Raw genomic sequence first — 15,062 nt, forward strand, 5'->3', positions numbered from 1 at the left:
CAACAGTTGGGTAATGCCAGAACTTAGACTGCTTATATAACCTTATTTTAACCTCATTGAACAAAAATAGTAGTTAGTCACAGGACTGTGTGGGGGTTTTCTTCCAGAGAATCCTGACTCATTTAGTGACATAATGGCTAAAAGGATTAATGAAAATATAAAAATACTCTCCTAATTCTGTATGTGGCACTATGCAATATACACTGTTCACAAATTCACCTCTACAATGGAAACAGAATTATTAATTTTCTTCATGAGCTCCTGTGGCAGAGTCTTCTCAGAATATCTTTAATTCTTCACAGACAGTAATTCATTACCTATGTGAGAAGATATTATTATTACCATTTGATACATAGGGAACTGAAGCACTAAAATCAGAGTCAAAATTTTCTCTCTGGTAATTTGAGGTACCCTTATGGTGTAAGTTGTTTCTTAGCACATGGATACATTTTAGCTATGAAGAATGGCTGTGCTAGTTGTGTGAGTGCCTATGTTGGTGTGCCTTGGGGACAAATTGTGATAGACAAGAAAGTTTTTATTTTTATTTTTAAAAAATTTGAGGGTAGTTCTTTGGAAAGTACTTCCTTCTGGGAATCACAGGGTCTATTTTTTGGAAGACACTGAAGTGTATGAATGCACTTTATAAGCATGCTATGAGATTGGTCTATATGCGCAAATGAAGAAAGTTATACTTAGAATAAACTCAGAATATTTGCCCCAGATTTTTCCTACTATAGAAAGACAATCTTCCCATTATTCTTCTAGTGCTCAGCAGAGGCCTAATGCTGACATCAAAAACAGAACAATGATGAAACTTTAAATGTATATACTGTTTTTCAACTCTATAAAATTATGTAGTGTTATATATCTACTTTCTCCTGTATCTTCAGTGTTGTCCCAAAAGAAGAATGAATATATTTCTTGGCCGGATTACAGATGCACTGCTGTTCCCAGTATTCTTCTCCCAGAGTCTCCCTTCTTGTTACCATTTAAAAAAATAATTACTGACAGAAAGTACGTTTTATCAACTTTCACCAAGAGTTTAAAACATTAATTTGAGTAAAAATAAGAGTAAGATTTTCTTCTGACTTTAGTAGGCTGTAGCTTTTAACAAGTCTAGATTTACTGAAATTTTTGAAGAGATAGATTTAATATTTTTATGTATTTTTATTATTTAATTTCTAGATGTCCTCAGGTAACTCCATGTGTTTTGTTTTGTTTTGTTTTGTTTTTTCCCTTAGCCACACAGTGTAAACACATCTGGAGCTTATAAACTCAGAAATTTAAATTTCAGAAAATGCATGATCTCACTTGAAGACGTAGTTTACCGTTTAGTACGTGGTTTGCTGGTTTGGGAAAAATCTCTGTGAAATATCTTCCACTTTGCTTTTCAGGTAAATTCCAAGACAATAATAATAATAAAAAAAAGGATTGGTATGAACCTAAGCATTTGAGATTAACCCTTCCATAGCATCAAGGAAGGCCTCTAATGCTTATTATTTACAGCTATACTGTGAGCAAGTTTCCTGTCTCTACCTGCTCTCACAAATGGTCTATATACACCACGCATAAGGCAAAGCTCTCTTCTAGCCCCGCCAATACCCTTCCTGTGGCTGGAGCATATCAGCGCTATTAGCGTTCGAGGGCAGGATGAGGTGCTCGGCTCAGCCCCTTCCCTTCCTCTTCCAGGCTCTTGTTCCCACTTTGAAGCCCGTCTCCCTGGGGAGCCGTATCCGCCACCTTAGCCTCCCGCCGGAGTAATCGTCGGTGAGTCAGCAGAACCCACTTAGCATCCCCAGCCGAATCGGCTCCTGAAAACACAGTGGGATGCTTCAGACAGATGCTGTCAGCCTCTCAACACACTGTAGGCAAGCTCTGATCTTCTTTTTTTTCCCCCACTACTCTGTAATTATTATTATAATATGCTATACGTGACAGGCTATAGCTAGTAAAATATGCACAACCAAAAGCAAAATGAATGGAAGCGTCACCAAGTTAATAATGTAAAAAGGGAGGAAGAGAAGCGTGGTAGAGTATATCATGCAATGAGGCCAATTACCGATTGGAGATGTATAGTTCTGAATGAACAATTTGAAGGTGACATTTGGGGATCCTTCTGAAAGGTGACCCTATCCACAAAGTTCGTGCAAAAAGGCACCACAGAGCTAAACACTTTTTGAATCTTTTTAAATACAAGTTTCTTTTGTATTGACTTTTTTAAATTATGGCTTAGAAGAATCCAGTAAATTAAGCTGATGTTTCTACATAGAGGCAGCCTAGTTTTACTAACAATAGCTTAAAACAACCAGGAAAACTGAACCACCGTGCTATTCTGTTCTACCACAGACTGTCCTTATATCTCCTGGTATTATAAAATTCAGCTTCAGTTTAGCACGTCACAACATTACCTTTCAGTTCAAACTGTGGGTATTATTTATTCAGCACACATTCACACTCTCTAACACTGATTTCTTGCCTGCTGAGAAGTGAGGCAGTATGAATACAAGTGCCCCATTTCATGACTGTGGTACTACTTTCCCAGGTGCTAAATTATTAATACAAATAAATCGTTACCAGGTTTGCACACTGCTCAGCTGCAAAAATGGCTTGGTTTTTTGTTACTGTGTAAGATTGGCATGTAGGATAGGAAAGAAAAGGGTAAAATCTTGACACAATGTTGTTTAGCATGTGAGACTCTTTGCAGAACAAAGATTTTGACTTTTCATGTTTTCCATAGAGACTGAGGAGGAAGAAGTATTTCAATGAACATGGCTGCAAAACTTGCTGAAGAAGTATTTTAAGGTGAGACTGGAAAAGGAGAAAGTAGCTTGGCATGGGAAGAAAGGCCATGGAGATGAAGATGGAAGAAAATAGCATTACACATAATGCTAGAACACTTAGAAAAGCTAAGGAAGCAGAAGGAGAAAGTGAAGATCTGCTCTTGTGTTATGTAAGTACATTTATTCCTCCAGTTAGCTAGCAGGATGTCTGTCAGATTTTCTAGGTGACTCCTAAAGGCTGACACCAATATGGCCAGACCATAGCTGTAAGGACCAAAGAAAAAATCTTCTCTAAGGAAGACCTGCTCCGTGTTCCCAAGGAAGAGCTGCTCCGTGCTCCTACAGGCTCCACCGGCGTATGAGGCAGCGCTGCAGCAGATCTTGCCTCTCCCATGGGTGTCTGTGGGAGCTCGCAGCGACTCTGCTGGTCTTTATGATCCTAAAGAGATTACAGCTCCCCTAAAGGGTAAACCCCAGGCTTGTTCCCTTGCTTAATAACGTACCAGCGCTCCGTTCTGCCTCCACACCTGGCTCCTGTTTAGCTATACTAGCTCAGTGCATCAGACTTTCTGTGGCATGCTGCCAAGCAAGTTTATCTGCCCAGGCTTAGAGCTGCTCTGCGGCTGATGTGTGATATTGTTTTGGTCTGCTTTCATTGATTGGTTGGTTATTTTCTGGTTTGGCTCAAAAAAGAGTGGCTGGTTTTTTTTTTTCCTTTTTTTCCTTCGTGCCATTCTGTTTTCAATTTGCCGCAAGAGCATTGAAAGCTTCAGACAAGGATTTTTTCTCTCACTTTCTTGATTATAAAATTAAGTAAATTTATTTCCTATATCTCTTGCTGGAACAGCATCTGGTTCTTTGATTAAAAAAGAGAGGATTATGGGCAAGAAAAATGCACGTTCTCCTAGAGCCAGGCACTGCTTTTGTACTGAGAAGAAAAGCCTGAATCATTCACAGTCCTGAAAATCTCCAAGCTGGACGTCCATAATTCTGCTTGCCTTCCAGACTGCACGGGGTCAGCTGAGGTTGGTCTCTGATCGGGGGCTCCACTTTTCCTGAACTACTTGCCTGCCTCTGACACAGTGCTCTTTGAAGCACTAAGTTCTTTGAAGTCAACGGGATCAGGACACTACCTAGTATTTCTGGAAACGTAAAGCTAGACCTTTGTATTTAAGTTCTACCATCAACCGCTAGGATGCAACACCAAAACCTTTTCTCTTTCAGTTGACTTATGCACTCCTGCTTTTGTGATGTTTATACATTCTATATATTTTAAAATTTAAAAAAATGCATTGAAACAGCAGGAGGTAAACTAAAAACGAGCTGCCTAAAAGCCTGAAAAAATGTGTTTGATTATACTTCTATAATCAGATTTTTAACTGAGAAATAACATGATTGACACTTTCTTTTGGAATTCCCATCCTCTTCAGGTTCTTTACATGAACTGATAGAAGGAACTCTGTAGGGTCCTGAAATATTATCATCAAACAAGACACAGACAGCCATACAGATGAACCAATTCTTTTTGTTGTAAATGTACAACTGTAGACATCCTGATAGAAAACAAGATTACATTTGAACCTATTAAAACTGTAATTTCATTAAGAAATCAAATAATCAAGATCAAATGATTCTGTGGGTTAAGTACCAGCAGCCAAAAATGATATCTGGAGAGGAGAGATAAACGGAAACTTTATTTATTGCAAACTTGCATTATAGGTGTCGCTATCATTTCAACATTTATGTTCCCCTTCCTCAGCATCGTACCTTACATGCATCTCCTGTTTTTGTCTGGGTGTAGAGCCTATTCTGTGATTTCTTCAGTGCTAGGGCAGAACAACTTTTGAATCCTGTGAGGTGAGAGACAGCCAGAGATGCCAGTCTGCAACACAGAAGCATCCCAGGACACTGGTGAGGTTGTGCTCAGAGCGCAGGTATGAAGCTGGAGCGTGCTGCACTTTTTGGCCTGTGTCGGAGGTGGAGAGAAACACCTGCGAAATGCCACGAGGCATTACACCATTGCAGAGACAGGGAAAGGAATGAAGTGTACCGAAACCTTTACCTCTTACCTGTTTACAGAGCAAGGTGTACCATGATTCAAGCACAGTAAAACCTGCATGTGCTTGTGTATAGTACAAGGCTGAAACTCCAGTAAAGGCTTTTAATTGTGCTAAATATATATATACTTCCCATAAAATGGGTATTGTTAGATAATAAATCTTTCTGACAAAGGGATATGAAATTCTCAGCAATTAAATGCAGATGTGGTATAAAATCATAGCTCCAGAAAACCTTCACATTTCATCTCTGCTGTTTCCTTACAACCCACCACTGCCAATTTCAAGAATTAAGGATAAAAAAAAAAAAAAAAAAAAAAAAAGCTATCTTTTATAAAAGAGAAAAAAAAGACAAATAATCTACTTAAACTTGTTCTTCTATTCATCTGTGATTTCAAGCTTCAAGGAGACACTTAATTCCTGTTTCCCACTTCTGGGTACCCTCGAAGACAACAGACCTCCCCGCCTTTTTTTTCCTCTTCATTTTTTTCCCCTCGAAGGGAGGTTTCTAACTGATCGCAGGCCTCAGGGTCGAGGACACAAGTGCGCTGGCACCGGGGCCGCAAGCAAAAGCACGCGGCGCGGCCTGCGCGCCGTCATTTTGCGGAGAGGGGGGAGGAGCGAGGCACCCCTCTTCCATCAACTTCGCTCCTCCGCCCGGGCAGGCCCGGCGAGCCGCCCCCGGCCGTACCCGTTATTAACAGGCCGGGGGCGGAGGGGAAGCGGCGGCGCGGCGCGGCCAGGCGCTGCCTCCTCTCCACAGCCGCGGCGAGCGGGCGCTGAGGCGCGGCCGCCGCCCCGCCGCCGTCGCCCGCCAATCGCGGCGGCTGGGGCCTGCCGGTCGCGCCTCGCCATTGGCCGGCGCCGGTGCCAGTCTGGAGCCGCCCCCGCGGCGGGGCGCGGCGGGAGGGAGGGAGGGTGAGTGGGTGCCGGCTCCCGGCTCCGTGCGGCTGAGCGAGGCCGCGGCGGCAGCGGCGCTGCGGTTGCGCCATCTGTCAGGAGTCCCGGTGGGAGGGAGCGTCGCGGCCGCGTTCGCCCGGGCGGAGCGGAGCCGAGCCGAGGGGAGGGTAGGCGGCGGCGGCGGCAGCAGCAGCAGCAGCAGCAGCAGCGCAGCTCCTCGCGGCGGTGGGGGGAGCCGTGCGAGCTCGTCTCTCGCAAGGCTGCGGCTGTGCCCGCCACACAAAGCTGCTGCCGCCTCCCGCCGCCGCGCTCAGCCCCGCCGGGCTTTGCCCTTCCCCTCGCTTCCTCCGCCCGCGGGAGCGATTCAGGGGAGGGGGGGGCGGAGCGGTACCCTGGAGCTGCTGCCTGTTGTTACCGCCGCTGTCACCGCTGTCGGGAGCGGGGGGAACCCCTGCCGCGGAGCCGAGCGAGGGATGAGGAGGATGTGAGTGCGGCGCCGCAGCCCCCAGCCCTGCGCTGAGCTGCCCCAGGTAACGGAGGGGCCGGCGCCGCCCGCCCGCCCGCCGCCGGGAGGGTGGGGGGCGGAGGAGGAGGATGCTCTGGCGTGTGTGTTCCCTTTGTGCCTCCCTCCCTCCGCGCGGGGATGGGGCCGAGAGGCTCGCTCGGCAGCGGTGGCGGCCGGAGCGCTGCGGGGCTTTTTTTTTGTGTGTGTGTGTGTGTGTGTGTGTGTGTGTGTGTTGTGTGTCTCCCCTCCCCGCTGCCTCCTCGCCGGCCTGGGCTGGAGAAAGGGGGGGGGGGGGGGGCTGGGCGGGCGGCGACCGTTACGGGGGCGCCGCGCGCGCCGGGCTCGCGGCGCCCCGCCCGGCCCCGGCGGCCTAGCGGCGGCCGCCCCGGGGCTCGCGCGGCGCCGCGCTCGGCCGAGGTGCCGGAGCTGCAGCACAGGGCTTTATTTGTTGCCGTTGAACTGCGAAAAAGGGGAGGGGGAGGGATGGAGAGATAAATAAAAAGACCTTCTCTCGCTCTCGGGGAAACCGTATAGGATTTGCGCCTCTGTGACAAAGGCCTCTTTCAGGGAAGAGAGAAGGGGCGCACCAAATGCCCAAGGGTGGCAGGATGTGAAAAGAGGCTTGTTTCTTGTCTTTTCCCTAGAGCTTCTCTGTTTCTCCCCAGATGAGGCCACTGAGCTGTTCCCAGTTCTTTCCCAGCCACATTTAGGTTAGTAAGAGATAACCAAGCACCACGCCACGGGTGCCAGCGTTTTGCTGCGTCTGCAGAGCTACGGCGTACATATCACCAGACCTCCTGAATCACATTCGGTTTGCTTTCTGCCTCCTTAGGAACTTGCCTCATTCCATGTGGATTTTACATGTGGGTGCGCTAGGAGAGGACAGGCTGATTAAAAACAAGAACACACTATCCTGGTCCCTTCAGCAATGATGGAGAAGGCAGGGCAGAGCCCGTACTAAAGGTTTAGGCTGAGTGAAGAGCCACCCCCCTGCAGTTATTCATCAATCATTTTGATGCATTCTGGTTCTTAAAATGCTTAATAAAAAGTGGAAACTGCCTGGAAATGCATATCCAGCACTGAAAACGCCTGTGAGACCTTGTCATTTTCCTCCTTGTATACATCTCCTTTAACTCCCACATCCTTCCTGCCACCATCCCTGCAGCTGTAACACTTTCCACAGCTCCCACCACACTTTTTTTTTTCTTTGTATTTTTAACTAGTATTTTGTAACCAAAGCTTAGAACAATTGTAGGTGAAGATCTGTTTGTTTATATGTTGGTAGAGGAAGTGTTTTTGTTAAGGTTGACTTGTCCAAACTCCAGTGAGGAGAAACAGTTAACTAAAGCGACACTGTCAACTTGAAATCCAGAGAATCTGAATGATGAATGGAGAGCTGTGTCCAATATTACACCCACTGTTGAGTTCGCTGCTGGAGCTCTGTGGTTTTTATAATCCTGTCTCCTGACTGTGTGGGTTTGTCATGCAGTGAAGGAGTAAAAACACATTTCAGACAAAGTTCTGCTAAGTGAACAAAAGAAACTAGAAGAAAAATACAAGAGAAGTGGGGAGGGAAGGAAATATCTCCAACTTGTCAGTTGTATCCGTTTCAGTCACTGCTTGACCCAGTGGGAAACTTGGGGGAGAGAAGAAATTCTTTGTTAAATTTTAAAATTGAACAATTTTTTTTGAAATTGAAATCAGTAAAGTGCTCACTTATTCCTCCCCCCCGCCACTCCCTGGATTACAGGATTTATTTACCATGTTGATCTGTATTCTCCAGAAACAGATAACACTTGGTAGATGTCAGTGGATTAGTGACTTTTCAGGTGTTTTGTTTGTTTATTTTTGTTTTTTGAAAAGGGAATCTCTAACAGGAGATTCCTTTTTTATCCTGCTCCCCCTGTTCCCATGAACATTGTTATTTTGATAAAGAAAATAAAATAATATGACATAATTAATGCCTTCATAATTTGAATTTTATTTGTAGTAGATTGCAGTTTTCTCCTAGTTTGTTGAAACATTGAGATGATTTTTAGGGAGTTGCCTGTCAGACTCTTTGTTTTCTTCCTCAAACAAATTAGTTTGTGAACTCATCTAAATGGCTCATGCTTTGCTAAATTAAGACTTTCTAATATGAGATTGTCTAATGGTAGATGACTGACTTTGGTGTTTTGCAGTGTATGGTTCAGGCACATATTTCAGCCATTCCTGTGTTACTTGCTGGTGGAAGATACAGTGGCATGAAACACCTCTTACGTATGAAACCATAAACAGACGAGAAAACTGTTTTGAAATTGGCTAAATACTAATCTTCAATGAATGATAAAACAATTCTAGCACACGGACATGGCAGAAAATGGAAGGCAGAAGTAGTGATGAAGGTGGTGCAGAAAAGTTGCCTGTTAATTGTTTTAAGTACCTTTAAAAGTTAGGACCCATCGATAAATTTATATTCCAGTTGATTAAGATAAAGCATTGATGAGGAACTAGTTATTTCTAAGATACTGTAGATTTCACGTAACTTTACATGAGATGTCTGAATAACATTACCCAAAATCCATGAGTGGAGTCTAATATGAAAAGGACCTCTGTGTCCAGTGACTCTATGGGTGAGCCGAAAGTGGACATACTGATACGGACATGGTGTGACCTGCAGCAGATTTATGCTGTATTAAATTGTGGTTAGACATGTGAAAACTCCTTCATGATGATTTAACACTGTAATGTGATGCATCTACAATATCATATTTTTAGTTATGCTAAACAGGGCTTACAGTTGGTTGCCATCTTATGCTTGATTAGTTTTATTTAGCGAGTATCTTCCCTTTGCTGTCTTGCTGTTATGATGCTTTTACTTCAAGGAGAGAATGTGTTTGCTTGCATGTACTTTACCTTTCTCATTCTCTCTCAGGTATACATTAATATTTGATTCAAACTTGTTGTGTAAACATCTGCTTAAGTCAGTTTGGTTAATATTTTCAATTTTTAATAATGGAATTCATTTCTGTCATGGGCAACACTTTGTAATTTGCTTTATGGGCAGGTCTGCTTTTGACTGTATGTGTTGTCAAAGTGACCTTCCTTCAAGAGGAAGAAAATTAATAACTCCCTTCCCCTTCCCCTTCCCACCCCTGCAGCTCCCACAGAAGTGTCTTCACAAATAATTTTGACTCAAGTAATTTTGACCCATTACTCCAAAACCAGGACTTGAACCAGACAAATCTAATTCACCCGAGTAGTCTCATTGAAATCTGGCAATTAAGGACTCCTTTGGTGACAAAAGACCTACAGATCTGTTTAGTGCAAGTCAGCGATTTACTTAGGGCAAAAGCTACAAAAGGATTTGTGTGCTGCAGCGTGGAGCATCTTGAGGTCTCACTACCAGGGCTTCGCCAGCCGCTGGGAATTGGCATCCCTGAGCGAGGGGTGGAAATGCTTGCTGCGCACTGTGTAGAAAGGGCCACTCACCTCAGAGTCGTATTTGCAGCTGGCAGGGTGCTGAGTGAAATGCTGCCTGGGCTACCCAGTGCAAAATGCCAGAAAGAGGTGAAAATTAAATGCTGCATCTGCCTGCCTGCCTGCCTAGGTGTCTTGCTTTGTGCTGCAGTGGTTTGCTCAAAAAGCTGCTTTTAATAAAATAGTAATAATTTTAAACGAAAAAAGCCTCATATTTCGAAAGGTGTCACTGCACAGACACAGAAGGATTTTTAGCAGTTGTGTCCCCTCATGGCTTTGGCCCTTAGTGCCTGACTTTCTTCTAGACTGAGGAATGGCAGTTCCAGATGAAATCAGTGGAAGTTTTAAGTTTCTGGTATGTCTGAGAAACATGCAATAATCCTTAAGAAGTGCGTGGACTTTTTAGCACTGTGTTGGAGAGCCATCTCGGTTCTTATGTACTGGTTTGATTTCAGTCAGGTAAGCGGTCTGTCTGTTTGGGAGTGTGTGGTGAAGTTAAACATGTCTGTGGGAGATGTCCTTGAGCTGTGAAACTGGAAACAAACTTGATCTTAAGCAGAAATTTGCAGCAAAGGAAAAGTACCCTGTTGTTCTCCACACCACTGGCGGCAGGAAAACAGTGACATTTTGTAAAGAGTTTTCAGAACTTTCCTTCATTTGGAACTGCAGTAAAAACTAACCATATCCCCACTTTTAAGGAAGGAAATGGAGAGGGAAAAAAAAAAGTCAATTAAAACGTATCACCTCATCTTGCTTCTGGCTCAGTCTCGAGATGTAACTCACTATGAAATAAAGGATTACTACTCAAAATATTTGCACCTATTTGGAATGAAATAGAACCTTTTGACATTTAAATTTTAATTGAAGATTCCCATTAAGTATAAAGTCAGCATCAGTTTTGCACAGCTTTTAAATGCGGTTAGAACTAAAATACCTTGCAGAAAATGACAGATTTTTCCTGATCAACTCTACTTCTTGTATTCTGTGCACTTGAATGAATATTTTTCCTCTGAAAAAGCCTTTGCAAAAACTAGCCTTGCAATATCCACTGGTTTGAATTAGATTGTGTGAGTGAAATCAGTTTTTCAAGGGGGGGGGGGCGGCAGGGAGAAAAGGACAGCAAGTGAATTTTAAAACTTGTTGCCTTTCTACAAATGCTGCATCCTCTTGATATCAGAGCATTCCAGCTTGAGAGGCTCTGCAGATACTATTTGTGATGATGTTATACAGGGAGGGTCTAGCCCAGGTTTTCCAGCTGAGCTTTTCTCAATTCGAGGAAGTCTTGCGCTTCTGAAAGTTGCTTGTTTTACACTATAATTTTCTGGGGTATCTGTGGGTAATAAATGTGACTGGATTAAGCCAATAACCTAAATTCTTAGTGCAAGTTACTTGATGTTCTTCACATTGAAACGTAGCTCAATATAATGAGGTATAGTAGGCAGCTGTGATACAGTGAGAATGATTTGGTGGAAACAGAGAAAATCCCCTCCAACTTTTATTTATTCTCCCCCCCCTCTTTTTTTTTTTTTTTTTTTTTTTAAGAGTTGCCGATTCATTGACACCTAAAAAAGTTCGTAGTCCCTTCTTGCTTCAGGTACTCTGTAGCTATGATCTGGAAAGGCATGGGGGAAAAGTGGCACTTCTGTGATTTTTTCAGCCCTCTGAAATATGAAGAAGCCCAGCCAGAACTCCACAAAGAAGCTAATGCTGCTTTCAATTGTATCAGATCCTGCAATGTGAGAGCAGTTACTGTGCTGTCCCTGAAACTAGTGGCATGGTGGTCTACGACACTAGCAGCAGCCAGTCCTCAACCTTGGGATGGCCTGGGGAGGAACTGTGTTGCGGCCTTGATGCTGCCTTGTAGCAGCTCTAGGGGCTGTAAAACTAGATAAAAACCTAAAGCCTTGGCTGTGTAAAGGATTTAACAACTTATTTTAAAGTGAAATCTAAATCTTACGGTTTAGGCAATACATGCCATCGTTACCGACGCTTCCAAGCTTTAAAAATACTGTATTATGCACTGAAGCTGTGTCAGTTGCAGTGCTGAATTTGAAAATTGCTTGGAAGTTGCCAGTAACAGTAACAGCACAACCTATATAGAAGCAGGGAAATACTTTGGGTGGCAGGAGGTGCAACAAACTAAGCAAAAAAGTGGCTGAAGCAGGCAAGAGGAAGCTAGATTCTATGTTTGTGAAAATACTTGCTTTGGTAAGAAATGTGTTTGGCACCATTGAAACTTGCAAATAATTTTTGTTGTAGCCGTAATTCTTAAGAGGGTGGGAGGGAATCTCAAAAGATCAGTTTGACTTAGCTGAAGTGAAGCATTTTTTTTTCTTTTTCTTTCTCTTTTTAGAATTGTCCTTTTATTTCAGCTTCAGTTTTCCTGTGTTAACAGATTTGACCAAAATGGTTCTTAAGCTCTTTAGTTTAGTCCAGAATTGATACATTATTGTCCATTAATTTTTATCTTGTCAAGCATCAGTCTGCTATGTGAAGCTATACTGAGGAGTTGTACAGGGAATGATAACAAATATTATAGATTAATATTAAGGACCTTTTCAAGTTTTTAGACAACTTTACTGTTCTGTGACAGAGTCCTCCAATGATTATATCTGACAGTTTCAAGCAGCCTTTTTCCTTTAGATCTTCTGTTAAGTGTTACAAATAGAAAGACATTTAACATTCATGTAAAGCCTTTTTCTTGTATTAATAAAGACCTTACAATCTCCCTTATTTTAGAGCAGCTTCTGTGTGAAAAAAACAGTTCACATAACTTTGATCTGTGACTCGGAGCTGTACCACTTATAAAAGAGGCAGTTATGGAGGTTTTCCTGGCATGAGTTTGAAATACTATGTGATTCCTATCTTGGCTTCTGATACTATTGTCCAGACAATTATAGAATTTCATGAATGTGGGTGTCCTTCCCCCCCCACACACCTTTCATGCCTGACTTTTAACTGGGGAATTGCCCTGGGGATTATAATTGAAGAGGTAGATTCTCCTATTCAAATTAATTCGGATGTCTTGTTACTAGCTTAAAAGTTCCCAAAGACAGAATGGCTGTATGTTCAATGAGATTGTGTGCTACATTTCAGTACTCTTAGAAATGAAACTAGCTCAGCTATCTAGGTCTAACTAACTTTTTAGCAGAATTGTTGATAGAGGCCTTGTGCCAGCTTTGCGATACTGATGAGGTGCACAGGGTGAGGGACTTTTAATCTCTCCTTTTTCACAGTACAAAATTCATGGCTGTGTGAAGGAGGACTGTAGCTATCTCTGTATCAACCAACATGTGGCAACTCTCAGGACTCCCTGAGTGTTAACTCTCTTAAGAAAAAAAAAAAAAGAAAAAAAGAAAAAGCTTGTCTTATTTTATAAATTCTGGATTTGTATCATTTTTCCATGGAGCTACTTTTTTTTTTTTCCCCCCCTCTCTTCTGGGATGCTACACCTGGTCATTTGTTAAGATTTAGCATAAGATCAGATGATATAATACCCCTGTTTGAGATGTTGAGGTGGTTGCTTCCTATAACCAGCTGCTTTTACCCAGAGGGAGGAGAGCAGGTGTAAGAGAAAGCAGCTCCCAGACCATTAAAAGTAAGAATATTTGTGTAATACTGTATTCTTTGTGGGCAGCCTCTCACTATGGAGCAGTGATGCATTTTCCTAGGAAGAATGCAGCTCTAAGACTAGGATGAATGAATGAAAGCCTCTATTCTTCCTGTATGCAATTTAAACTGTGTAGATGCTCTATGTTTATTTTTGGTGATGAAGTTAATGGTGTTTTTAATGGTGAGGGTAATGACTACTTGCAAGTTTTTAGGCTTCCCTGTGGATAGGTCCTCTTGCATACTATCACTATATGCTAGTAATGTTTGAAAATGGGCAGGTCTGAATTCTGCACTGATAGAGTATGTAACTGTGTGCTGCCTTCTGGGGGAGGATAACAGGAAGAATGCTTGGGTGTTTTTTTCCTTTTTTGCTGTGTGATAATGCCATAAGCTTTCCATGTTGACTATTTATTCCTTGCTTCAGGAAATGGATTACAAGGTTTAAATTTCTTGGAGTGAGGGTACTATTTCCTAGTCATATTTACTATGTTCTTACACAAATCACTAAGAGTAGCTACTAGTAAGATTTCCAAGGGAGAGCCCATATCTAGTATTTTTTTTTCCCTCATTGTGACCAATGAAAATGCCAGTTCTATTGCCTGTCTGCCTTCTGGAGAGGAAATTCATACTCCCAAAATTCCTTCTAGAATTCAGATGTGAAATAGCCAGTAGCTGATGAAATTTCCAGTTGCTCTCACTTTAGGCAGGATTTGAATTAGTGGTAAGTGAGGTTCTAGATCCCATATTTTAAATTCATTGATGATATTTTGAGTTTCACCTTTCAAGAAGAAATAAAAGTATATAATCATAATCTTTCAAATAGCACCACATTTGATGTCTTTCAGAATTTTCATTTAAAGCCTGCGGCCTAATAGGCAGTCCTTTCTTTCCGAGCATTTAGTGCTGCAGGTGTCTTTGAATGGTGAGCGACCTTGCATTCATACAATCTGATACTTTGGACCAGTGGGGAGGAATAACAGCTATTTTATTTTATTTTTATTATTAGTTAATTTCTTCTCTGGCTTATTGAGAAAGAGTGAGGCAAATGGCCTTTAAAAGAGAAAATCTGTCAAACACATGTTTATTGCCATCCTCTTTATTAGTTGTAATCACTGCTAGAGAAACTTCATGAGCCCAACAGCCTATAATTTGTTGGCAAGTTATAGGGTGAGTGTATAGAAGCTGAGAAGCTCAAGATTTGGATTTAACTCTCAGCGTAATTGACGGTGTGGTCTTGACAAAAGCATGCATAGTGTTGGCTTTGATTTCATGTGACCACCGCTCTGGGAGCTTCCCTTTTGTAGAAGGGGCTGCCTGAGAACCGATTTACTAAGCAATGTAATCTCGTGAAACATCTTTTGCATCTGAAGGTCAAAGATTACCGTGTGTGCACTGGGGGAGGTAGAAGATAAGCACTGGAGATGACTCTCTGTCTTGCTTAGGACAGCATTATTGATGTGCTTTAAAGCTGTAGAATTTTTAGTCTTGATTTTCAAGTAGGGCTTCCCAAAATGAACAAATACGATTGTAGACAAAGTGCATGAGGAAAACTATGTACTTTGTCATTCTGTTCAGTCATCACAGACAGTAAAAGTATCAGTTTGCAGTACTTGATGACTTGAGTTTGAGAGCAATTTGCTGCAACTCCTGTAAGAGGTTAAAAAACAATACATATATTTTTTACAAGCTGTTGTTGTTTGTGGGCTTCCTTTGGCATCAGTGTGATTTAGTGACTTTTTCAAGAGAGGT

The 15,062-nt window shown here is 42.5% G+C and overlaps 1 protein-coding gene across 3 annotated transcripts in view; it reads left to right on the top strand.

Annotated features, from left to right (window-relative positions):
* The first annotated feature begins 5,795 nt into the window (after positions 1–5,795).
* FYN (FYN proto-oncogene, Src family tyrosine kinase) overlaps positions 5,796–15,062 on the top strand; it is a 137,470-nt gene continuing 128,203 nt past the window's right edge. For all 3 annotated transcript variants that reach the window (XM_062572635.1, XM_062572637.1, XM_062572636.1), the window contains exon 1: positions 5,796–6,267. The gene's annotated coding sequence lies outside the window, so the exon portion shown is untranslated. The remainder of the gene's footprint in view (positions 6,268–15,062) is intronic.

This window comes from Rhea pennata, chromosome 3, assembly GCF_028389875.1.
Source record: "Rhea pennata isolate bPtePen1 chromosome 3, bPtePen1.pri, whole genome shotgun sequence".
Taxonomy (NCBI): Eukaryota; Metazoa; Chordata; class Aves; order Rheiformes; family Rheidae; genus Rhea; species Rhea pennata.